General features: G+C 34.2%; 1 pseudogene; it reads left to right on the forward strand.

The window, feature by feature from the left end:
* Positions 1–336: 336 nt before the first annotated feature.
* Positions 337–25879, forward strand: LOC115956851 (annotated as a pseudogene).
* Positions 25880–26890: the final 1011 nt, after the last annotated feature.

Genomic DNA, 26890 nt, shown 5'->3' on the forward strand with positions numbered 1-26890 from the left:
TAACGAACGAAGTTTTCTCCTGATCTGTTTTGTCCATTTTGATCTAGTTTTAGCCCGAAAAAGTGTCCATGAAGCTTAATAACTGGTGTTGAGCTGTAGAGTCAACCAGAATGTCAACTCGCGGGAGGGGGGTAACTATCTTTGGGGTACGCCCTGTTCTGGTCGGTGAAGTCTATGCATATCCTTCATTTTTCGTTGGCTTTCTTGAATATTACCACGTTTGCCAGCCAGTCGGGGTAGTAAACCTTACTAATGAAATTCGCCTCTTGTAGCATGTGAACTTCTTCTGCTATAGCTTGATCTCGTTCTGGGGCGAATACTCGCTTCTTCTAAAAAATGGGTGTAAAGGAGGGTGACACATTCAGTCTATGCACCATGACCGAAAAGTCTATTCCCGACATGTCTTCATGGCTCCAAGCGAACACATCCCGATTATCTTTGAGAAAAGTTGCTAGTGCTTGGTGGACCGTCGGGCTGGTGAGGGTACCAATCCTTGTCGTTCGATCATTCTTGGAGTCGTTGAGAAGTATCTCTTCAAGCCTTTCAACGAGCTCTGTCACTGTCTGATGTTCTTCTATGTTCATGGCCTAGAGGTGGTCATCCATCTCCATCATAACTATGTAGCATTCGTGCTCAACTACCTGATTTTCGTACAGCTCCCCTACCCTATAATCTGTACGGAACTTGATCATTAAGTGGTAGGTTGAGGTTATAGCCTTCCACGAATTGAGGGTAGGTTGTCCCAAGATCGCATTGTAAGTGGACGAGCAGTCGACAACAAGGAATGTTACGTCCTTAGTGATCTGCTGGGGGTAGTTGTCAACCATTACAAATAATGTGACTGCACCAAAAGTGAACACCCTTGTTCCTCCAAAACCAACGAGCGGAGCGTTCATCGAAACTAGTCACTCTTTATCAATCCTCATCTACTGGAATGCCGGATAGTAAAGGATGTCAACCGAGTTTCCATTGTCGACTAGAACCCGGTGTGTGTTATAATCCCATACTTATGTTGTAATCCCCTATTCGTATGCTAACGACAAGTGCATCATCATGTGGGTGGTGAAGACATCAGGCATCTTCTTCGGAGAATCTGATGATGGGTTTGTCTATCCGCGCCATCTTAGGTACGGAACCTGTTAGCTAGACATTCTGAACCATCCTGAGGTAAGTCTTGCGAGCCTTTTTGGATGACCCGGTAACCGTCATGCCCCTTACGATCATTCTTATATCTCCTATGGGTGGCCTAGGGCGCTCATTCTCCCATCAGGGAGCCTGCTCCTGAGGTGGGTCCGTCCTCTCCTTGCTGACAAATCTCTATAGCTTTCCTTGTCTGATAAGGGCTTCAATTTGATGCTTTAGGTCGTATCAGTCAGCTGTGTCATGGCCGTGATCATGGTGAAAGCAGTAATACTTGTCTTAAACCTCTTATTTGGATCTCCCTTCAGCTTGTCGGGGAAGGTCAAGGCTCCTTCGTCTTTAATCTACATCAAGACTTGGTAGATCGAGGTAGTCAGGGAAGTGAAACTCGTGAATTTTCCTGTGGGGGGCTTGGAACGCCTGTCTTCCCGCCGTTCTCCAGTCCTAGCCATCTTCCACCCCCTATCCTGCCATACGTCCTCCTGTCTTTCCCTCTTCCTCAGCTTTTCTTCTCGGGCCAGCAACACATCTTCTATGTTCATGTACTTGGTTTCCCTGTACAGCACATCTAACATAGTTTTTGGGTCGTTCTTGTATAGGGAAAATAGGAACTTACCCTTCCGTAGTTCGTTCGTGAAGGCAGCCACGAGTATCTTGTCTCTGCTTCGTCGATCGAGAGAGCTTCTCTATTAAAGCGGGTGATGTAAGACCTCGTTGTCTCGTCCTCCCGCTGCTTAATGTTCATCAGGTATGCAGTGGACTTCTTATACCTGTGCCCCCCGATGAAGTGCGAGGCAAATTGGGCACTTAACTCCTTGAAGGTACTGATGAAGTTGGGCATCAGCCTGCTGAACCAGATTTTGGCGGATCCTTTCAGCGTGGTGGGGAAGGCTCTGCACATGATCTCATCTGGCACCCCTTGAAGGTGCATTAGGGTCTTGAAGGAATCCAAGAGATTTAAGGGGTCCTTGGATCCATCATAATTTTCCACCTACGGCATACGGAACTTCAATGGAAAGGGGAATGTAGTGACGGACGCTGTAAATGGTGAATCAGTTCGATGGACCAAGTCATCAAGGTCACTAGACACCCGTCCTCTAAATGCATTCATCATAAAGTCCATCCATTCCTTCATCATCTGCATCTTAGCGACTATATAAGGTGGAACTGTATCTTTGACGAATGGGCGACTCGTGTCCTGTCGCTCTGGCTTGCTCAAGGCGTTGCTACCTTTTGGCCCTTCTTGGTTCCTTCTCTCAGCGCTAGTGCCTTCTTGATCTTCCTCTTGGGTATCCATTGCTGCGTTCTTCTAGCGCAGCTATTCCTCTAGGTCATGATTTTGCTTGGTGAGACGTTCCACTGCTACTATAAGGGTTTGAACTTGCATCTCCAGGGCAGTGGGTCGCGGTTCGTCGCCTTGATTATTGGTGGTGGTTGCCATCAAACGAGTAAGTACCATGCAACTTTTTGTCTAGGAAGCGATGAATATGGCTTATTTTCTGATCACCGTTCTCACAGACAACGCCAACTAATGATGCCGAAAAATCACTAGTAAGCTACACAACACTCACGTACTCAAAACTAGATCTGCGAAATAACAACAAAGAGAAACCCTATGAGAGTACCGGTGTGGTATTGGCCAAAGACCCTCCGAAGGTCAAGTTAAAAAAAACCTTCTACAACTCTAGGGTGCTAGAGTTGGGGAGAATTATATGTACCTTGTTTCCTGAGGGCTTTGGGGTTTTTATAATAATGTAGAACCGACCTTCGTTTCTTACGTAGGAAGGTGTTTCCTTTCAAGGAAGATCATCATTAATGGACGTGTATTACAGAATCCTTCTCATACTGGAATTCTATCCATATTAGGATTCTATTGACTAGGGACAGTCGTGGGACGCAAGTTATTTCCATTTAGGATTCCTTGAAATCACTTAATTCTCATAGAAGCCACGTGACCTTTGGGATCCGTCCACCTTGCACCTGTGAATATTGCATTCGTCTACCGTTAGTTCGTTGATCTAACACTATCAGCCTTACTTGGATGGATCCGTCATCTAATTTCTCCCTCTTCGGTAGCAAAAAACTATTATTTTACAAATTTTATTACAATAGATTGCAAATAATTGACAAAGATAATTCAGGTCAAATTATTGCAATGATATCTTCGTTGTAATATATAATTATTTCATGTTTATCATTCTAATATATTATTAAATAATTGATATAAGGTTATTGTAATGATATCTTCAGGCTCATGTTTATCATTACAATAGATTGAAAAATAATTGATATCAAGTTATTGCAATAATAACTTCGTTATTATAAACTATACACTCACATACTTAGAAGTGTAAATTTTATTCAATTGACCATATTGTTGTCTTTACTATAAGTTTAACTCCAAATCCAATCATTTTTATGTAGGATTAAGTTAGAGATTTCACCAATTTTAAAATGAAAATTGGTGAAAGAGGTTTTGGAGCAGTTTGGGTCACTTTGGGAAGGATGATGTTGCTGTAAAGAACGCTAATTATAATAGGACAACAAAATCCAAATTTAAACAATGGGAGGTAAGATTGGTGTTGAAAAAACATATTTTGTATCTTTTTCTCTCCTTTTTAAACCATGTTTTTTATGTGACTGACAATCAGTGGTGAAGGCAAGATTTCAATCTAGGCGGGGCAAGATTTAAAGACAATATCAAAATATAAAACCTAAAAAAATTAATCAATATTAATAACGAAGTAAATAAATATTGTAAAAAATATGTAAAATTCAACATTTTTGTTCTATATTCTTCAAAGTATTTTAATCTAGGTTCATAGCAAAATTCAAGAGTTCAAATTGAAAGGTCAATTGATAGAAGATATAATAATAATAATAATAATAATAATAATAATAATAATAATAATAGATGCTTTAGAGTTTGAGTATAGGGAAAATATAAGACACACAATCAATTGAAATCACACCCAAAAAAAAAAAAAAAAGGTTAAACATTCAAAATGTGGTCCATCAAATAAAATAAAAGGATAAACATTCAAAATGTCGTGAAAGTGAAATGCTGAAATAGAGGGACAAGATAATTTTTTTTTTTTTTTTTTTAAAGAAATGGGATATAAAAGTTTTTATTTATAAAAAAATGGGAGATAAATTTTTTATTTTTTAAACAAAAGTTACGATAATGTGGTTAAAAAGTACTGTGAATATCTCCTATAACTTTTCTCATTTTGTCGATGTTACAGCTATTTTCTTGCAAGTAGGAACTTCCTTTTGTTCTTTTTCTTGCAAGTAGCACTTATAAGCATTTTTAAGAGGAGCCAAGGGGGCACTTGCTCCCCCCCCCCCCCCCCCCCCCCCCTCTACTAACAATGCTTGTCCAATTCAATTTGCAAGAAGTACATGCTCTGAGTCATTTGACCCACCAAAATATTGTTAGACTTAGGGGTATGGTCATAGCAAAAATGAGAAAACGCTTTTTGATCTATGATTACATGCCAATCAATGTCGAAAAAGAGATTTCATGTATGAAACTTTCTATAATACAGTGATTATTATTATACAAATATATTAATGAGTAATTTTTGGGTGTATAGAAATAAATTAATAGAAAAAATTAAGTAAAATTACGACTAAGTACATTTTGATTTGGATATATGGACAATCAAGCAAATTAATTAGTACTCCAAGTAGCCACTTGTATAGATGTTTTATGTCAAGTCCAAAATGTAACAAGGTTTAAACATTCACTACAAGAAATTTTATTTTTTAATGTCATTGCAATAGTTGAAGTGATGTGTTACAATAAAATATGAGCTATAGGTTTGTGCAACAAAAAATTCCATTATAAAAAATTCTAAATATTTTAATGACAACTTTAATGAAATGATATATATGTTGTTGCCATTAAAAATTTAATTCTTCGAATATCTTGTAGCAATAGGCTATTATTTTACGAATATTTTTATAATAGATTGCAAATAATTTACAAAAATAATTCAGGTCAAATTATTTCAACAATATCTTCATTGTAATAGGTAATTATTTCATGTTTATTATAAAATAATTGATATTAGGTTATTGCAATGAAATATTCATTGCAACTTCATATTTATTATTACAATAGATTGAAAAATAATTAATATCAGGTTATTACAATAATAACTTCATTGTTATAAGCAATCATTTTGAGGTTTCACATATTTTGAAATGAAAATTTTATTAAATTCACCTTGTCTTTACTAGATCAATGTGTTCAAGTTAGAGACTTGGGATCAATGAAAATTTTGAATCGTTTTGCCTTGGGATCAAGTTAGAGACTTCACCAATTTTAAAATGAAAATTGATGAAGGGGGTTTTAGAATAGTTTACATGAAGCACTTTGGGGAGGATATGTTGTGAAGATTGCTGATTACAACAAACCCCAAAATTAAACAATTGGAGGTAAGAATTGTGCTGAAATAACACATTTTGTATCTTTTTCTCTTTTTTTAACGCCATGTTTTTTATGTGACTAACAATGCTTGTCCAATCCAATTTGCAGGTAGAAGTACATGCCCTAAGTCATTTAACCCACTAAAATATTATTAGACTCAGGGGGTATGGTTATGACAAGGAAGAGAAAAGGCTTTTTGATCTATGATTACATGTCAACCAATGTCAAAAAAGAGATTTCATGTAAGAAACTTTCCATAATGCAGCAATTATCATTTTAAAAATATATTAATGAGCAATTCTTGGGCGTATAGAAATAAATTAATGGAAAATTTTAAGTTGGATTATAACTAAGCAAATTTTGATTTGGATATATATATTGACGATCAAATTAATTAATTAAGAGTCCAAGTAACCATTTGTATAGATGCATGCCAGTTCCATAATATATCAAGTTTTAAACAGTCATTACAAGAAAATAAATGTTTATTACAAATGGGAAAAAAATGTTATAATAATATAAAAATTATTGCAATAGTTGATGCAAGATGTTGCAATAGAATCTGAGGTAATAGGTTTGTGCAACAAAAAATTTTGTTGTAATAAACTCCAAATATTTTAATAACAACTTTGATGCAATGATATACATGTTGTTGCCATAAATAATTTATGATTTGAATATCTTTTAGTAATATGTTATTATTTTACGAATTTTATTTAATAAATTGCAAAATTTTCGGTTCAAAATTATTGCATCAATATATTCATTGTAAGAGATTATTATGTCATATTTATCATTTCAATAGATTGCAAAATAATTGATATCAAGTTACTGAAATGATATTTTCATTGTAACTCCATGTTTATCGTTGCAATAAATTGTAAAATAATTGATATTAAGTTATTACAATAATAACTTTGTTACTATCTCATTGAGAAATTTTCGTTGTAATAAATTGCAAAAATAATTAGTATCAAGTTATTGCAACTTTTATTTATTTTAAGGTGTTACAACAAAATTTTCCTAATGTAGTAAGTATAAAAGTCCCTATTGCAATTGAAAATTATAATTAAGTTGTTACAACTAATTAGAGTTACTCTTGGTGTAACTTGAACTCAAGCCTTGTAATAAATTATAAAAAGTATTACCTTATCAATAATTATAATTGAACTATTTAAATACTATTTTAGTCAGCTAATTATTATAAGTTTAATTATTTTTTAAAAATAATTAATTGTTATATTAATTATGACATATTACTGTCCAACGTTAAAAATCATGAGAATAGTATTTAAATAAGTGCGTGTGAATAGTTACATCAATCATCACTTAGAAGGTTTGGCGGTAAAAATTTTTCCTAGTGTAAGTAAATTAAGTTGGACATGAAGGTGGTCTTGGGACTTTTGATTTTGAAACAACTACTGGGGGCAAACAAACAATTGGTCGAAAACCCTAAATTCTCTATTTTTTACCTCTTAGCATTATATCATTTTTTTTTAGTTCAAGTTAGAGCGGTGATGGTTTCTTTTAGGTTAAAGATGTACATAATTATATATGTCGATTTTGAAAATTCTTGATTTACTTGATAATAAATGTAATTAGTTGAAAATAAAAATAAAATTACTTTAGGTATTAATTAGAGTATTGGTTTTGGTTAATATATTTTTCTTGTATGAGCTTTTATCGTTGACAATTTAATGTGGTCTTCACATATTCATTGGTCTACTTAATTTTTTCAAATATTTTAGTTGTTGCCAGTTGCCACACTGCCAAAAAAGTAACCCTAAATTCTCTATTTTTTACCTCTCAGCATTATATCATTTTTTTTTTTTTTAAGTTCAAGTTAGAGCGGTGATGGTTTCTTTTAGGTTAAAGATGTACATAATTATATAAGTTGATTTTGAAAATTCCTGATTTTCTTGATAATAAATGTAATTAGTTGAAAATAAAAATAAAATTACTTTAGGTATTAATTAGAGTATTGGGTCTGGTTAATATATTTTTCCTGTACGAGCTTTTATCATTGACAATTTAATGTGGTCTTCACATATTCATTGGTCTACTTAATTTTTTCGAATATTTTAGTTGTTTGCCACACTGCCAAAAAGGTAAAAAATATCTTAAGTAAAATCTCAACCTTAAAAAATATATAAAAAAGAAAAAGTAAAAAAGTTCAAGTTTACAATTGCCGAATTAAGTTGTTAGGTGATTTTTAATGAGTTTTTTACAAGTTACAACATGAAGCCTTACAGTATAATATATATAATTATTTATGCTAAGATTTGAACTTTATGCCATATATATAAGTTGTCTATTGCGTAGCATTGTTGTGAATTAAAAAAAAAAAAAAAAAAAAAAAAAAAAAAAAAAAAAAAAGCTGTGGGCCAAGTGGTAAAGAATAATTGGAAATGGGCTGGCCCGAGCTTTTTGGGTTCTTTTAGGTTTTGGGCTTCGGTTGACTTGACTTTAAAGTTGGTTTTGGTTTGGTCCTGAAGGGTTTTTGGGCTAATCTAGGGACAGGCTTTAATTCAAAAGTGAGCTTGGGTTAAACTTTATAAAGGAATGGTTAAATTTATTTGAAAATCGAGTTGGGCCAAAATAAATGGATTTGGGTTAAAAGGCTTAGGCATTGGTTGAAATGGGTCTCTGCTGGAGGAGACCACGTTACAAGTTACAACCAATGTTTGAGATGGAGTAGTCACTCATGTCTTGTGTTCATTTACATGCTGGTATTCTTCACAAACTTCGCCATGTATATGGTTTTGCATTCACAAAGTTGCAATCCGGGAAGTATTTTGTTATAAAAATCTTGGACACCGAAGAATTCGGACATGACTGTGCAAAAAAAAAAAAGAATTCGGACATGTTTGTTGCCGCTACCCTTGCTTTGCCGAAAGAGCCAAGTTAAAAGCCTTTTTTCAGATCTTTAAAACCCATACACGGCTTATCCCAGCTAATCCATGTCTCTTATGCTCATTTGTCTTTTGATCCCGGCAAAAATTTCTTACCATACTAGTTAAATCATTAAAAAGTGCATTAGGTAGTTTGAATTGAAGCAACTCATGGTGTATATCAGAATTTCTTGAGCAACAACATTTATCAAGATCTCTTTACCCGCTTTTGGAAGCAACTTTTCCTTCTATCTAGTTGTTTTATTTGCTAGTTTCTCTTTCACCTAACTGAAGTTTAATAAATTATTTCTAATACACGGATCCCTATATTGAAATAACATTTCATTATGATAGTGCCAAATTGTTAATGGGACATTTGTTGTCTGATCGCATGAATCTGTTAAAAGCTATCTCTAATAAGCGGATAGAGCACATATATTGTGAAGCCAACAAATGTACTAATGCATTAGCTAAAATGGGATCGAGTTATAGTACTTCCTTTGTAGATTTTGTAGAACCACCGCTTGTGGTAGAAAGCCTTTTGGCCTTTGACAATGCTTTTTTGTGTTTTAACAGACTTATTAATTCCTAGTTTATACAATTTTCCTGTTAACCAAAAATAATAATAATAATAACAACATTTCATTCTTTAGCTTTTTACCAAATATCTTGCATTACATATATAGGTTATTGTCACTGTATTGAATTAGTGGCAACACCACGTTGAATGTAGAAGATTTAAATTACTGATGGAGCCAAGAATCTGTTCTAAGAGGCTAAACTAAATATTAAAAAAATAAGGAAAAATAAAAACTTTATGGCTAATTTTTTTATTTCATAAATTAATTTTAACTCAACAAAAGTGTGTTCTAAACTAATTTATCAACTAATGTATAAATTGTTGATTTTTTAGCTCTCTCCAATTCTTGGCATAATTAAGAAAGTGTTGATAGATTATTAAATCTAACGTCAAGCTCGAAACATATATGCAATCATATAAAATCAAGCAACTAAAGTAAATTTTTCTTTACCTCAATATAATAATTACACATATTCCTATTATCAAATATAAATATACAATAAACAAGTATTCAGTAACTAAATTGAATTACTCTATCCACTATTTTCAAATCTATATGATCAAATTATTATTATAAAAAGTAAAATAAAATAAAATTATCAAAATTTAAAAATACAAGCCATTAAATTGTATGTCTTTTATGCTCTTAACACACATGTCAAATTTTGTAACAATCGGATATTATTTACTATATCTATATGATTATAAGTTTATATTTATGAATAATTTTAAACTATAAAAACTTGCAATTTAAAAAATTTATCAATGACACATCTATTGATTTTTAATTTTCTAAAAATTTTGCAAGCACGGATGACATAAGAAGAAAATATAATCCAATAGTGGATTTGTCAAAATTTACCCCCAATACAAAGATATTGAGTAAGGTTGTAGTCTTAGGCTACAATCAATTTTGTAACTAAACTTTATTTCACACATACATGCACATATATATAACAATGACAAAATTTGGTTACAAACTTGGTTGTATCAATGGCTATAACTCCCACTAAAAAAATTAACATGGTTATGTATGTTGAAAATCTAACCATAAATTGCATATTTTTTATATTCCTAACACTCATTTCAAATTTTCTGCTAATTAGATTTTTTTTTTTCTATTTGATTCGTAAACTTATTTTTTGTGCATAATTTTATACTACAAAGACTTAAAATTTAAATATTTGATTCATGATATAGTTATTGATATTTGATTTTCTAAGAATTTTGCAAGTATGAAGGATATAAGGAAAAAAAAAAATGTAATCTAATGGTAGATTTTTCAAAATCCACTTCCAATAAAATGATATTGATTAAGTTTGTAGCCAATGGTTACAAATTTGTCCATAAAACAATTCTAAAGTTTGATGAGGTCCAAATGAATTTTAACAACTAAACTAGTAGTGTATATATTTTTCCTTCTCCAATACTAGAGAGAGGCATGACCCCACTAGCTTCGCCGCTGGTTCAAATGAGTCTCTGACATGAAGAAAAAGATGGAATTGTGTTTGAATAATGGAATTAATCAGACAAAAAGGTTATTGCTATATTATGTTCCCCTTTTCTCTGTCACTTGTGTTTGAATAATGGAATTGTTGGGTGGTAGAAAATGCTTATGAAACATATATTCTAAGAAGTAGTCCTTGTTTTGACTTCCCAGTTGAAGATTATTTTATATGTCACTTGTCTGGTTGGTCTTAGAAACATGAATATTCTTGTCTGGAACCAGGTTTCAATTGGAAAAACAATTGAAACATTCCTTCCAAGCTTTTAATGCGGCCAAAACAGGTTTCACCCATCGATACTCCAAATAGATGTGTTTGGAACTGGAAGCATCTCACATGAAAAGATATCCTTCTGGAACAGCCAATCTGTCTTCATCCTTAGCCAACTCTCAATTGAAACTATCTTGGCAATCAGGACTTCATTGTATGGGATCAGACCATAAACAAAAAATTATCACCGTTTCATAATGAAAAATGTACAAAAATTTCATATTAAATTAATAACTAAATAATAATACTTGAGCCTATTACTCTATTTAGTATTAACAAAATATAAATAAAATACAAGACACAATGTTATTATTTTTTGGGTTTGGTTTGCCTCTAATACCTTTTTAACTGAAATCTCTTTTTGTTTTAATGAGAAAGCGTCACATTACCTACTAATTAAATAAAATGTGAAAATTAAAACTCACTATCACTTACATGCTATTGTGTATTTAAAACAAAATGAGATCTCTAATTAAAAAAGTACTGAAAGTAAGCCACACCCTTATTTTTTAATAGATTTCAAGTGAATTATTTATTAAAGTGTACAAGATTTTGCAGCAATTTACCTTGATTTTGATGCTTGAGGTTATCATAAATTCTCTTGTATAAATAAATTACGTTGTAATATATATCCAATTTGACATCCAAGTCTCTTTTTCTTTTCAAAAAAAAAAAAAAAAAAAAACAGCATTGAAAACAAAAACCCAACAAGTTGACACTAAAAATAACGCAATAAATTTTACTATATCGAAAAATTCGGCATTATGTTTTACTCACCAAAACTAAATAAAAAATAAAAACTAAAAAAAGGACAGAGAATGAATTAATTTAAACATAATTTGTTTTCCGTTCTTTTTAGCGATATTAATACCCAAACATATAAACATAGTTAACCTACATTTTCTTTATTTTTATTTATTTTTTATTCTTATAATTGAAATTAATATATTAACAAAGAAAAATAAATGAAAAATTTATCAATCTTGAAGCTTAAACATTTTGTGGTTAAGAAAACAAAATCATAAATAAGATTGATAAAATAAATAAATACTAATTCTAAAGAGAAAGAGAGACTAGCTAGCTAAATTGGGGTAAGAGTCCTTGCTACGACTGATACCCATGAGGACCTTGAGATATGGGAGGTCCGTGGATGTCTTCAATATGGTAGCACGGTACTACTTAAGTTTAAATTTTTTGTAATTAATTAAATTTTTTTAAAAGAAAATTAGGAGGGGCCTAAATGTAAGCCAATTGGTAATTCCCATTTTTGTTTAAGGAGGGGGACCATAGGTGTAAGATTAAGTTAATTTACTTTGATTTTATTCCAAGTTTCATTATATATGGTTTAAAATTAACTCTAACCAATTTAAAATTATATCTAGCCAATTTGGAACTAATTTAAAGCAATATGGAACTTGTTCAAACTTTCTCATAATTCTAACCATTTGAAACTATTTTAAATTCTCTTAAAATTTTAAAGCTTATCATTAACTAAAGTACACACTTTAGTAAAGACAATAAAAAATCAAATATTAACAAAATTTATTGTATTATAGTAACCAAAAAAAAAAAAAAATCTAAGAAGTAAAACCATTATATAAAAATTTTAATTTTTGAAGATCAAGTATAGCAAGTCTAATTTAACTACGCCTTGGAAGTGTGAGTGTAATTTATTTACTTTTTCTTAATAAAATGGAGCACTAACTTGTTCTATGATTCTATCACATGATATTTATGTAATTCACAAATAGATATTGATATTTAATTTTTTGAGATAGTTACAATATGTTGCTATCTACATAACCCAAATATTTTCCTCTCCCGAACTACCAAGCATTTTATGCATAGAAATGTGTTAATTAAGTTACAAGGCTCTTGACATATATTGTTATTATAAAACTTAGATTGGAAACATTTCATATTTGTGTAATTATTGTAGTTATTTTTTAAGATATATTTATTTTTTATTATAATTTTATAGTTGGACTTTTACCCCCAAACATAGTTGGACTCACATGATATTTTTTATTTTTTAAGATATAGTTATTTCATATTTTATAATTTTAAGATATAAACATTTCATGCCCCCAAACTTCTCAAATATTAGACTTTTACCCCTAAATTTACCTAAACTTTACAAAAGAAATATAATTAGCCCCCTAAACTCTTCACATTTCTTGTATGACTCAATTAAATTAGTTCAATTTTGTATTTGTTATAATTTTGGCCCCTCCATTCATAAAATCCTAGTTCTACCCCTGTTTCTATCCAAATTAATTTATCACTTCATTAATTTCGGGCAACTAGTTTTTTTCGGAGTGGAAATTTTAAAGCTTTCATAAACAGCCAGTGAGCCAAATTAGAAAACCATGATCTAACTGGAAAAGTTTTCAAAAACAGCCCAATTTCAGAGATCTACAACAAGTTCCCATGCACTTTGATGCTTCCAAAACCATCAAGAACGCTTCGGTGAAAATATTGGATGCCTTTGTTGATTTGGTGTTTGAGTTTGATGACCAGCCATTGCTCCCATCTCAGGTATGTACCGTACGGTACCACCTTGCATTTTAGGTAGCCTTCCAAATCTCCAATGCACATACACGTACTCATTATTAATTAGCACACAAGCACGTACAAAACATTCATGTTGATCGCTTTTTTATATAAACGTATCCTAATGATGCCAAATTACTTGCAGAAGTAACTTTGCTCCAGTCGATGAGTTGAACTTGAAAGAAGCCCTTCTCATTACTGATATTGAAGGGACAATTCCCGGCAATTTTCCAGAGGGTGTTTACATCAGAAATGGTAGGTACTTGACCTCTACATATTATGTTCCACATTACCTGATATTATGTTCTTAGAGAGTATCTAGAATAGAATGGTGACCATATAAAGTCAATTATTATTTCTACTAAGAAATATAAAAAAAGTTATGCCTACATATATTAAACAAAGATATTGATCACTTTACTTTATTAAAATTGTCTAATCCTCCCATCGTATTTATATTTGTTTCAACTGTTTAAATCTATTGATTACAAAATTATTATACAAAAAAAAAGAGTGTCAAATTGTATGTTCTTTATATGTTCTTAACACACATCAAATTTCGTGCTAATTAGATAGTTCCAGATATAATCATAATAAAAATAATAAATGCTTATTAATAACTACTATAATTATCGAATTGCATATTTAATATAAGATTTTAAAAAAATCATAGAAAGAGGGATTATTTAAATTGGTTATTTGCCAAGAGTTTTGTGGTTTAATTGACATCTTTTTATATACAAAGTCCTTGGGGTCTAAGGGGATAAGGTTTAAGCTGCAAAATTAGCAGCATATTATAACTATCTCAAAAAAAAAAAAAAAAATGATTATTTGAAAATTAGTCTTTTGAAAACTTCAATTTCAAGTTTTGTGAGTGCAAATATAATAGCCTTTAGGCTCTTTATTACTAATCTTTTAGCGTCAGTGTCCTGCAAGTTTTGGTTATGGTATCATATAAATGTTTGACGAGGATATCTTCAAATAAAGGTAAGCATTACTGGTTGGGTGCAAAGCACCGAATGGGTCCAGCCCACATGCCTTGTCAAAGCTCATTTTTGAGCTTGCTTCCAAAAGTTTACAAGTCGGCCATGCCTCTTAATGAGACTTGACTCAGGCGTGTCAAACACACTGAAACTGAAAAAAGAAGAAAATAAAGAAACGAAGGCCATTCGGCCTTGTGGGAAGCTGAAGCAAACAGAGAGCTATTTTGGCCATTTTGTGTGAGTTCTAGAGAGAGCAAGACATAGAGAAAGAGAGAGCTTCAACTTGAGAGGTGCAATCTGAATGAAGAGATAGAGAGAAACACAGTGAGTGTGAGAGAGTGAAAAAGAAAAAAGAGACATTTTTCTTTGCTCAAGTTACACACAAGGAAGATAAATTAGTGAAATTCTCATGGAGTTTTTGAGTGCTACAACCATAGAGAGTTGGAGTATTCAGAGAAAAATTTTGCAACTGCCTTTGTGGTGAAATTGTATTTACTTCTTGAGATTTATTTGTTGTATATCCAATTTATTGTGGACTCAAGTTTAGCACAAACTTGATAGTTGTAATCGCTATTTCATAATGGATATTTTTCGTAGTTGTCCCGTGGTTTTTCCCTCTACACCGAAGAGTTTTCCACGTAAGATTTAGTGTTCTTGTGCGGTTATGTTTATGTGGTGGTTGTTGAAATTTTTTTGTTTCCATAATATTGTTATTGCTTGGTAGTTATATATTTTAATTCACACATAGACAAAGAGGGGATTAGGATTTTTCCCCAACAAGTGGTATCAAAGCTTTTGGTTGCTTGGTTTTGATTGTCTTGTGTTGGATTAAATGGAGAATATGACCATGAATACTATGGCTAAACTCTCGGCATCGAATTATTCGATATGGAAACCGATGACGGAGGATGTCCTTTATTGCAAGGATTTACATGACCCTATTGAGGGTGATAGTGTCAAGCCTAGTGATATGTCAGATAGAGACTGGGAGAAATTAAATAGAAAAAATATTGGGTATATTTGACAATGCATCGATGTCAATGTTTTTCACCATGTTTCTCAGGAAATAAATGCAGAGGCTCTTTGGGAAAAATTAAGGAGTCTTTATGAAAGAAAGATAGTTCAAAATAAAGTTTTTATTACTTAAAAACTTGTGAATTTGAAGCTCAAAGAGGGTAAGTCCATTGTCGAGCACCTTAGAAAGTTCCAAGACTTGGTTAATCAAATGGCTACAATGAAGCTAGTAATAGATGATGAGTTGCAAGCTTTATTGGTTCTGAGTTCCTTACTTGATAGTTGGGAGACTTTGGTAGTGTCACTTAGTAATTCTGCTCCGAATGGTGTGTTATAACTTGTCATGGTTAAAGATAGTTTGCTTAATGAAGAAACTAGAAGAAAGGATATGGGCAAGGATATTGCACAGGCTCTTGTCACAGAGAACAGGGGGAGAAGTAAGAGTAGAAGTTCTAAAGGGCGAGGAAAATTTAGAAGTCAATCAAAATCAAAAGGAAAATTCAAGTGCTTTTACTGTGATAAAGAAGGTCACATAAAAAGAAACTGCAAGGCTTGGAAAAAATAGAAAGAGGATAAAAATCAGAAAAATGAGGATGATGAGAATACTGTTGCTATTATAGTGTTGAAAGATGAGGTCCTAACCATAGGACAAGATGATTGTTGTACAGTTTCAGATCCTTATGTTGAATGGGTGATTGATTCAGCTGCTTCTTGCCATGTCACTCCAAGAATGGAGTTATTCATTTCAAGCGGGAAACTTAAGGAGAGTGAAGATAAGCAATGATAGTTATGCAGACATTGTGGGAATTGGTGATATATGTGTTAGGGCTAACACTGAATACACCCTGATTTTGAAGAATGTGAGACATGTTCCGGATATTCACCTGAATTTGATTTCCACTTATGTTCTTGATAAAGAAGGTTATGGGAATTATTTCTGTGATGGAAAATGGAGGCTTAGCAAAGGATCATTGGTGTTTGCTAGAGGGAAAAATTTTTGTACACTTTACAGGACACAAGTAAAGTTGTGCAAGGATGTTGTTAGTGCAATTCAAGAGGATTCTTCATCTAACTTGTGGCATAGGCAGTTGGCTTATATGAGTGAAAAAGGATTGCAGATTTTAACAAAAAAGTCTCTCATTCCCTTTGCCAAAGGTATGTCACTAAATCCTTGTGACTTTTGTTTATTTGGTAAACAACATAGAGTTTCATTTAATATACCCTTTACTAGAAAACTCAATGTATTAGATCTTGTTTATTCTAATGTATGTGGTCCCATTGATGTTGAGACTTTAGGTGGCAATAGATATTTTGTTACATTTATTGATGATGCTTCACGAAAGGTGTGGGTTTATGTTTTGAAAGCAAAAGACTAGGTATTTGAGCACTTCAAGAAATTTCATGCCATGGTGGAAAGAGAGAAAGGGAAGTCTTTGAAGTGTCTCCGTAGTGATAACGAAGGTGAATACACATCTAATGAATTCAAGAGTTACTGGTCCGAGAAAGACATTAGACTTAAGAAGACAATTCCTGGTACCTCACAGCAAAATGGTGTGACAGAAAGGATGAACCACACTATTATTGAGAAGGTCAGATGTATGTTAAGAATGGCTAATCCGCCTAAGTCATTTTGGGGTGAAGTTGTTGTGACTGCATGCTACCTAATTAATAGATCTCTGTCAATTCCTTTGGATTTTAATATTCCAAAAAAAGTATGGATAGGGAAAGATGTTTCTTTCTCTCACTTGAAGGTATTTGGGTGCAAGGCATTTGTTCATGTGCCTAAGGAACAAAGATCAAAGCTTGATAATTGTAAGGTTGAATTTATTCAACCATCTAATTGGCTTTATTCTGTGCCAAATTTGCTTGTATTTCAGCATTTAGTAACCCTGTATTTAGGTGGGCTTGTTGTAAGGATAGTGAGTGAGATAGAGTGAAGTTTGCTCAAGAGTGTGCAAAAAAATAGAGACTCGCGGCTTGGCCTCGCGGGTGACTGAAGTATCCAATACAGGAACATCCATCAGCACTGCAAAGTTTGCACCAGAGCTGACCACATTGAAGTTGATCATGTTCACTAATCTCTACCCACTGTCCAACATTACATTCATAAATCTTGGGAGAGCTCTATTCCTTTGTGATCTTATTACAGGAGCCCCCATTGATATATGTGCTCACATCTTTTACACCATGAGGAAGACCGCGGTTCGAACTACAGCTCGAGAAATTATTCCATTTTGCAGTCTCATCATGAAGCTCATTCTTCGTGAAGGCATTGTTCCTCCCACAGATGGAAAAATGTTGACCCGTCAGCATCCTATTTCCATGTACACTCTTCAAGCTAGCAGAAGTCACTCCTCTAAAACACCAAAGAGTGCACACATCTCTCCGGTTACTCCATCTGCCCCTGAGTCAGAGACACTTGCACAAACCACACCTACTTCGCATGCTATTCCTGAAGTTCCACAAGCTAGCATTCCATATGCACAGACTGATTCTCAAACTGATAGAGTAGGTAGTTTACTTGAAAATATATAGAAACGCATTGATGAGATGGTGACACTTCTCTACTCCACAAACAACCATGTTCAAATGCATCTCGAGACTATGGAGAATCAGTTAGACGCTATTCAACAAAAGTTGGACAACAGCCTTTAGCTATTCGTGCAAAAAAGGGGGAGAGCATTCAGTAAGGGGGAGAAAGCTCAAAGGGAAGTGTGCATAGTGATAGGGGGAGTACACACATACTCTTGTTTTAAGTCTTAACCTTTAAACTTATAGGTTTATATATATATATATATATATATATATTTTTTTTTTTTTTTTGTTTATATGAGTTGATACACTGTGGTTTTGGTGTATTCTTGTTTCTAACTCATAACTTACAATCTTGGTTTAATCTTTTATATATATTGTTGATGTTTTTCAGGATATATTGTTCTTGTACCCATGTTGCTTTTGTAAGCTTTTAGGGTTATGTTTTATGCATAGTTTGTAGGCTTTATGGTTTGTACCATGCTTTATGCAGCCTTTTATGCTTTGTTTAAATCAGTACTTCTATATAAATGTATTGCATTTTCTTTTAAGTACTGTCACTCTTGTGCCCTTGTAGGATTATTCCTAGATGCATATACTTAGTGTATTATGCATTGGTTGAGTGTTTGGCATGCAAGAGACTTGCATTGAGCTTGTTAGCTTGTATGTCCTAGTGTTCATTCCAAATGTGAATGAGCATTGTAGTCACTACCTTGTAGTGATTACTTGGTTGATCAAGCCATGGTTTGTTTCTTAACTCCATCTTTGCTTGATCACATATTGCTTGTTTCATATGCATTTCACGATTTTCTGCTTACAATGATCATGGTGTATTGTTGTGTTTCAGGAGTCTTATGTTCATATGATTCAAGTGCTTCACAGCTTCTAGAGTTAGGTGTGAGTGAGTTTTGCTTAACTGTTCTCAACTCACATGTTAAGTCTAGAGTCTGTTTTAGGGTTTTGTCACGAAATAGCCAAAGGGGGAGATTGTAAGGTTGAATTTATTCAACCATCTAATTGGCTTTATTCCGTGCCAAATTTGCTTGTATTTCAGCATTTAGTAACCATGTATTTAAGTGGGCTTGTTGTAAGGGTAGTGAGTGAGATAGAGTAAAATTTTCTCAAGAGTGTGCAAGAAAACAGAGACTCGCGACTACAAGCCGCCAAACGCAGCACACGTGCCAAGCATGCCAGAAGGTAAACAGTCATGCTAGTTGGAGCACTACAGGACAAAACAGGACAACTGGCCATACGGTTATCTCGCGACTGGATCTCGCGACTCAATCAAGTCACGAGGCTAAGCCGCGACCCAACCCTGTTTTGAAAAACCTGACGTTTCACATTTCTCTCTCACCCTAGTATATATACCCCTTATACCCACAAAAGAAAGTGAGCTTCTAGAGAGAATTTTGAGAGAGAAACCCTAGAGTAAAACAAGATTGATTCATCGACAATCTTTACATAAGTGCCTCTTCAAATTCCTCAACTCTTTTCCTCTCCATTGCCAAACCCTTGAGAGGCTTTTTACCAAAACCTTGTTCTCACCATATCCATTACTGTGAGAGGGCTGTTTGGTGTTCTGGGAAGCAGTTAGGAAAGAACCAATCTTCATTGGTTGATGCTATGGTCTAGTAGCGAAATCCGAGAAGCTAGAAAAGAAAAAGGTTCGACGCAACCTCGTTGGAGCAAGAAGCTTGGAGGGCTTAGGTGCACTGGGTAGATTAGGCTTGGAGGGTCTATTGTTGTCCATGTATCCCAACTACATTTTCTAGTGGATTGTTTACCGCTTGGAGGGCGACGGAGAGGTTTTACGCCGAGGGCTTCGGTTTCCTCTTCGATAACACATCGCGTGTTGTCTTTGTGTTTGCATCTTCCTTCCCTTTTATCTTTGCCTTTTATTATCTACTGTGGGTTGTGATTTTAATTTGGCTTAGATAATTTTTCCAATTCCATATTATAGCTTATGTTAATTTTCCGCACACTAGTTGTTTGACATAATGCTTGAATTGGTTAAGTTGTAATTTGGGAGTCTAAACGTTCAAGGGTGTTTTTATACACATATTTGAACTTTCAATAACAAATCCACTCCTTGTATTTATGTTGGATATGGAGATGTAGAATTTGGATACAAACTATGGGATCCAAAAGAAAAGAAGATGATCAGAAGTCGAGATGTAGTTTTTCATGAGAATGAAAACTTGGCAGACTTTGAGAAAACTGAAAAGCCTAAAGTTACAGTTGAAGGTGTTCTTGATCTTACACCTACCTCTTCTTCCTCAGATAATGCCACAAATAGGGAAGAGGCACAAGATGAAAATTATGGTGATGAGCCAGCAGGTGTTGAGGATGATGATATGATACATACAGATGGTGTTGAGTAGGGGGAGTAGCCTCCTCTACTAGAGATGGTAGAACCTCAAGTGAAAAGGTCTACTAGAGAGCGTCGTCCATCGACTAGATATCCCACTGCTGAGTATGCTATGATTACTAAAGAATGGGAGCCAGAAAGTTTTCAAGAAGTACATTCTCATAAGGATAAGCAGAGCTGATTGAAGGCTATGCATGAAGAGATGAATTCATTGAATAAGAATAAGACTTATGATTTAGTGGAACTTCCTAAAGGCAAGAAGGCATTGAAAAACAAATGGGTATTTAAGCTAAAGAAAGATGGTGACAAGTTAGTGAAGTATAAAGCTCAATTGGTGGTCAAGGGTTTCAATCAAAAATAAGGGATTGACTTTGATGAGATATTCTCTCCAATAGTTAAGATGAGCTCCATTCGGATAGTTCTGGGATTAGTAGCTAGCTTGGATCTTGAGTTTGAACAACTTGATGTGAAGACTGCTTTTCTTCATGTTGATTTGAAAGAAGAAATCTACATGGATCAGCAAGAGGGATTCAAAGTAAAATCGAAAGAACATATGGTTTGCAAGTTAAGGAAGAGTTTGTATGGCTTGAAGCAAGCTCCAAGATAGTGGTACAAGAAGTTTGACTCATTCATGATGGGTCACGAGTACATGAGGATAAATGCAGATCATTGTGTGTATGTTAGAAAATTTCCCAATGGTAAATTTGTTATTCTTCTACTATATGTAGACAATATGTTGATAATAGAACAAGATGCAAGTGTGATTGGAAATTTGAAGAAGGACTTGTTCAAGTCATTTGATATGAAAGACTTGGGTCCAGCAAGACAAATTTTGGTTATGCAAATTCTACGTGATAGGAAAGTTAAGAAGCTATGGTTATCACAAGAGAAATATATTGAGCGGGTTCTTGAAATGTTCAATATAAAGCATGCCAAGCCAGTCAGTACACCTCTTGGTGCTCATTTCAAGCTAAAAAAGAAATCTTGTTCTTTATCCAAGAAAGAGAAAAAAGACATAGCATCAACCATCAATTCCTCAGCAGTTAGGAGTTAGGAATTTGATGTATGCTATGGTTTGCACACGACCAAATATTGCTCACTCAGTTGATGTTGTTAGTAGGTTCAAGATTAATCCTAGTAAAGATCACTGGGAAGCAGTAAAGTGGATTTTCAGGTATTTAAGAGGTAGCTCTAAATTGTGCTTGACTTTTGATGATTATAAACTAGTTTTGGAGGGTTATGTAGATGCAGATTGGGCAGGTGACCTTGATGGTCGGAAGTCTACATCGAGGTATTTATTTACTTTTGCAGGGGGAGTTGTATCATGACAGTCAAGATGACAAAAGTGTGTTGCCTTATCTACAACTGAGGCTGAGTATATTGCAACTAATGAAGCAAGTAAATAGAAGCTTTGGTTGAAACGATTTCTCCAAGAATTGGGTTTGAAGCAAGAAGGGTATGTAGTTAATTGTGATAGTCAGAGTGCTATAGACTTGAGCAAGAATTCTATGTATCATTTACACTCAAAGCACATTAAGGTGAGATAGCATTGGTTGAGACTAGTTGTTGAACAACAGTCATTTGAATTAGAGAAGATTCATACAAATGAAAATCCAGCTGACATGTTAACCAAGGTTGTGACTAGAGAGAAGCTGAAGCATTGTGTCGGGTTGGCCGGCATGAATTTTGATTGAAGACTTAGGTTGAAGATCTCCTCCATAGTAAGCTGGAAGGGGAGATTGTTAGGTGCAAAGCACCGTGTGGGTCTAGCCCACATGCCTTGTCAAAGCTCATTTATGAGCTTGTTTCCAAAAGTCTTCAAGTCAGCCATGCCTCTTAATGAGACTTGACTCAGGCATGTCTAACACGCTGAAACTGAAAAAAGAAGAAAATAAAGAAACTAAGGCCAATCGGCCTTGTGGGAAGCTAAAGCAAACAGAGAGCTATTTTGGCCATTTTGTGTGAGTTCTAGAAAGAGCAAGACACAGAGAAAGAGAGAGCTTCAACTTGAAAGGTGCAGTCTGAATGAAAAGATAGAAAGAAACACAGTGAGAGTGTGAGAGAGTGAAAAAGAAAAATAAGACATATTTTTTGCTCAAGTTACATATAAGGAAGATAAATTGGTGGAGTTCTCATGGAGTTTTTAAGTGCTACAACCATGGAGAGTTGGAGTATTCAGATGAAGATTTTGCTACTGGTTTTATGGTGAGACTGTGTTTACTCGTTGAGATTTATTTGTTGTATATCTAATTTATTGTGGACTCAACTTTAGCACAAACTTGATAATTGTAATCTCTATTTCATAATGGATATTTTTCGAAGCAGCCCTGTGGTTTTTCCCTCTACAAATGAGGGTTTTCCACGTAAGATTTGGTGTTCTTGTGTGGTTGTGTTTATGTGGTGCTTGCCGAATTTTTTTGTTTCCATAATATTGCTATTACATAGTAGTTATATATTTTAATTCACATATAGATAAAGAGCCAGTCTTGTAATTCAAATCAAAATCGTCTATCTCACTCTCTGTGCCTCATTCCATGCTCCACAAATCAAAATATGCCACTTGTCCACTCATTCTTTTTCATTCTTAATGTTATGTTATTTTATTTGACTTACCTAATATAAATGAAAAAAAAAAAAAAAAAAAAAAAGATGTCCACAAAATAAAATTGAAAAAGAAAAAAAATCCAACGCATATTCAACCCCCACCCGAGTCCACCAACCTAGGCCCAACACCACTAACATGAGTTCATCGTTGCCATCAACTCCAGTCATAGCCCCCAAGTCGAGGCAGATCTGAATTTGATTTGAACACCTACTACCATCATTGTCATCCAGCAACGCCACTGGCAAGAAACCACCACCATGGTTTCTTATTTTTCTCTCTCCGCTGCTCAAGTCCTCTAAAATTAAGAAGGTTTCCAACTAATATATTTCATAAGAAAGATTAAATATAGTTGGAGATTTCAAACATTCGAATCAAAATTAAGAAAAATGGGGTTTGGGACCGCCACCACCATGTTTTTTTTAATGAATAAAAACCTTCTTAATGTTATGTACAAGTTGTGCTCCTCAGGGCATTAATGGCAAGAAAACAAGGAGTAGATAAAGGTGGTGGCTGAGTGAGGCAAACCTGGCAACGATGGCGACAGAGAAAGTGGGCAAACCCAGCAACGATGTTCGTGGTCTGTTTTTTTTTTTTTTTTTTTTTTTTTTTTTTTTTTTTTTACTGCTGGCAGTGGTGTATGGCAGCTGATGACGTCAACAAGATCTTTCTAATGGCACCGCAAAAGTCATTGGAGGTGATCAGTGGTGGTGGTGGCTTGGGGGGATGGTTTGAATTTTTTTTATTGTTATTTTATTTTAGGAAATTGATATAAGAAAAAGGCTGAAAATGAGGATTTAATAAAGAGGTCAGCATGTGTTCAAATTTTATTAGGGAAGTATAAAGTAAAATAGGAATTATGAGACTCTTGTAATTCAATAGCATAACTTTATATATATATATATATATATATATATATATTTTTTCCTTTAAAAAAAAAACTTATGGCCTGTTTGGAAGTTTAGAGAGAGAGGAGAGTAGAGGGGAATGGTTCCCCTTCACCTTGTTTGAATGTTTTTAAAATTAGTAAGGGAGAAGGGCTTGCAACATTGGTCTATTATTAATTTAGAAAGGGTAAATTAGAAAATTTATCTAGTTAATAATTTATCTACTCTACTCTCCCTCCAAATCTCTCCAATTTGGAGGAATTAAAAATGAGGGGTTAGAGGTGGTTGAAACCCCTCCAAACTCCTCTCCCTCCTTCTTTAAAAAACTTCCAAACAAGGTGATTGAATTACTCTCTCTCTCTCCCTCTACTCTACTCCCCCTCCTTTTTTAAACTTCCAAACAGGCCATTAATATATTTTATGATGATAATTGATGTTCAAATCCTTCCTTCCCCACTTGTTGTAGCAATTGAATTATGAAAAATATGGGGCAATTGGTGCATTTCATTGTGATTGCAGGATCGAACCCCCTTTTTGGAGGATTTAAATCAACAAAGTCCATGTTTGGAAGGTCAAGTCACACTTGGGTGGAAGGAGAAGGATGGTTCATGCTTTGTATTTTAATAAAGATGGTGATGGGAGTTGGAATGCTGTCTACAATAAGAGAGATACATTGAAACCGAAACGTTCAAGCTAGAAACGCAAAGAAAAAAACCGTGCTTTCTCTTTTTTTTTTGAGAAATAATTACAACATGCTACTAACCCCGCAGCTCGAACCCTTTCCTCCCTAGACCTCCAAGTAGTTTGTGCATGGGGAGGTGCCAATTCAGTTACAAGGCCTTTGGTGGTGGGTAAATCAATATAAAACTAGTATGTTTTTTTTTTTCTCTAAGATATGGCTGCATGAATTGTAGATAGAGCCATTAGAATTAACTACGTGGTCATGGTGGATTACAATTAGCTTTTAGATTTCACCAAGCCTGGTAGTCATAAATTAATAAGTGCAGACATGTTTACCATAAGTTAGGCAATAAATATAAAATAGGAAAACTTAAATGAATGCATTAAGGATATTGGTTCAGAAGATATATTTAAAAAATTTTGTGGAAAAAGGAAAAATAATTAATTATTTAAACAGTTTTTTATATTTTACATAAAAGCAGTGTCAAAATAAATGTGGCCAATAACTAAACTTTTTGTGAAATTTGTGACATATATAAAAGCTTTAGCTAAATTGATTGATACCTTTGATATGAATTTTGTAATTGAGGTATGGCAAAGTAAACAAAGACTTAAGCAACACCAATGTTTTCGAGCATTCTGGGAAGTTATACCCAGTTGCAGAAAATTTCGTGCCTCAAGAGATTGACATTTTAGCACTAAAAACTTTAGGCAATTGGGATTTCAATGGAGCTTGGAAACGACCTTGTACCAGCCATCCAAAGGTCCCTCCTTGCATACATACTCTAAAACTTCAACATTCATTTTTTATTAAAGTTTTTAAATTTTGCTCATTTTATGTGTGTTTATGTTACAGAGAGCTCCAGGAACTGGAGAGCTTGTTATTATTGGGATTGATGCTATTAAACCTTTTCTTGAATTGGGAGTGATTTCTGGTATACTCAAAAATAATATTTCTTATGATCCTTCTAATGTGTAGTGTTAGCCTAATGAGCGTGGCCTATTTTCTTTTTGAAGCTGATGGAAAGAAATTGGTTCACAAAGTGGATCTCAAACTGGATAGGTGTTGCATTATCCATGAGATAGGGGTCACTCAGAGGTAAGTTACTGATCCCACTTCGTATTAATTTTGAAATATTTACCAAATAAATAAAATTGATAACCCTAATAACCTGTGCTTTTGTTTTGCAGGTATAATGTGATCTTGGATTTTCCACCAACTATAGAAATTAAAATACTTTTAGAGGAGGTCCGAGACACTACAAAAAACACGCTTTGGAGCTGCGTTTACAAAAACGTAGCTATAGGGTACTGTTTGAGCTGCATTTTACACAAACGCAACTCCACCACTGGACGTATAGCTGTGTTTACTAAATGCGGCTATAGACCAGCTCTGAAGCTGCGTTTTGTAATGTTGAGGCCGCATTTAGCTAGGTAGGGCTTAAACCGCATTTTTTAAAACGCAGCTATAGACCCATCCAAGGATTTTTTTTTTTTTTTTTTCAATATATCCCAAAGCTACATTTATAAAACGCGGCCTAAACATGTATAGAGCTACATTTTATTCAACACGGCTTAAACATGTCTAGAGCTGCATTTATTAAACGCAGCTTAAACAGGTTTGGTATAAATTAAAAAGAAAAAACCCCTCAGATTACTCTCTCTCTAACCCAGTCTTTCACCTTCTCTCTCAGTCTCTCCCTTTGACTCCCAAACCCTCACCACTGATCCACCCCTCTCTACCACCGATCCTCCTCACCAAGGCCGAAGCCGTCACTCTCTCTCACACCAAATCCATCCTCCCAACTTCAACCAACTCTTTCTTGCTCGAAAAAGCCTCCAGATTCTTCGATTCTTTCATGAACTCCAAAATCTCACCCTCCAAAGCCAAATCCCCCTCTTCACTATCCCACTTCACACACCTCCTCACGAACCCAACCAGCTTGTGAAACCCCAAAAAACCACCAACACAACTCTCCTTCGCCACCACTTAACTCTGTTAGGACATATATGATTCACTTGTTAGGAACATATGTCATTATTTTATGTAATTGGTTAATCCTTTGACAAAACGCATTTTACTTGTATTTGGATAGATCTAGGATGTGTTTAATATTTCAAAAAACTGTATTTCAAGATCAAGGGTTGAAAACATGCAAGTCTACCCAAGAAACAAGCTGAAGAAGTGTTTGTCATTAAAGTTTGACAGCTAGCCATCTATTGAGCTTAAAAGAGTTGTTCAGCCTCGTAGCTCGACAGCAGCTCAACAGATAGGGTACCTATTGAAGGTTTATGAAAAACATAATTTCAATTCTATTTTGACTCTAATCCATGATTATGTGTTTAGGTTTTCTTTTCTCATAACCCTAGACATATAAAAGGATTATTTTAAGGGCTGTCAAAGAGTTCACAAGTTAGACAAGTGTTGAGCAAAGTTTGTTCAAGCAAT

This window comes from Quercus lobata, chromosome 8 (assembly GCF_001633185.2).
Source record: "Quercus lobata isolate SW786 chromosome 8, ValleyOak3.0 Primary Assembly, whole genome shotgun sequence".
NCBI classification, from domain to species: domain Eukaryota; kingdom Viridiplantae; phylum Streptophyta; class Magnoliopsida; order Fagales; family Fagaceae; genus Quercus; species Quercus lobata.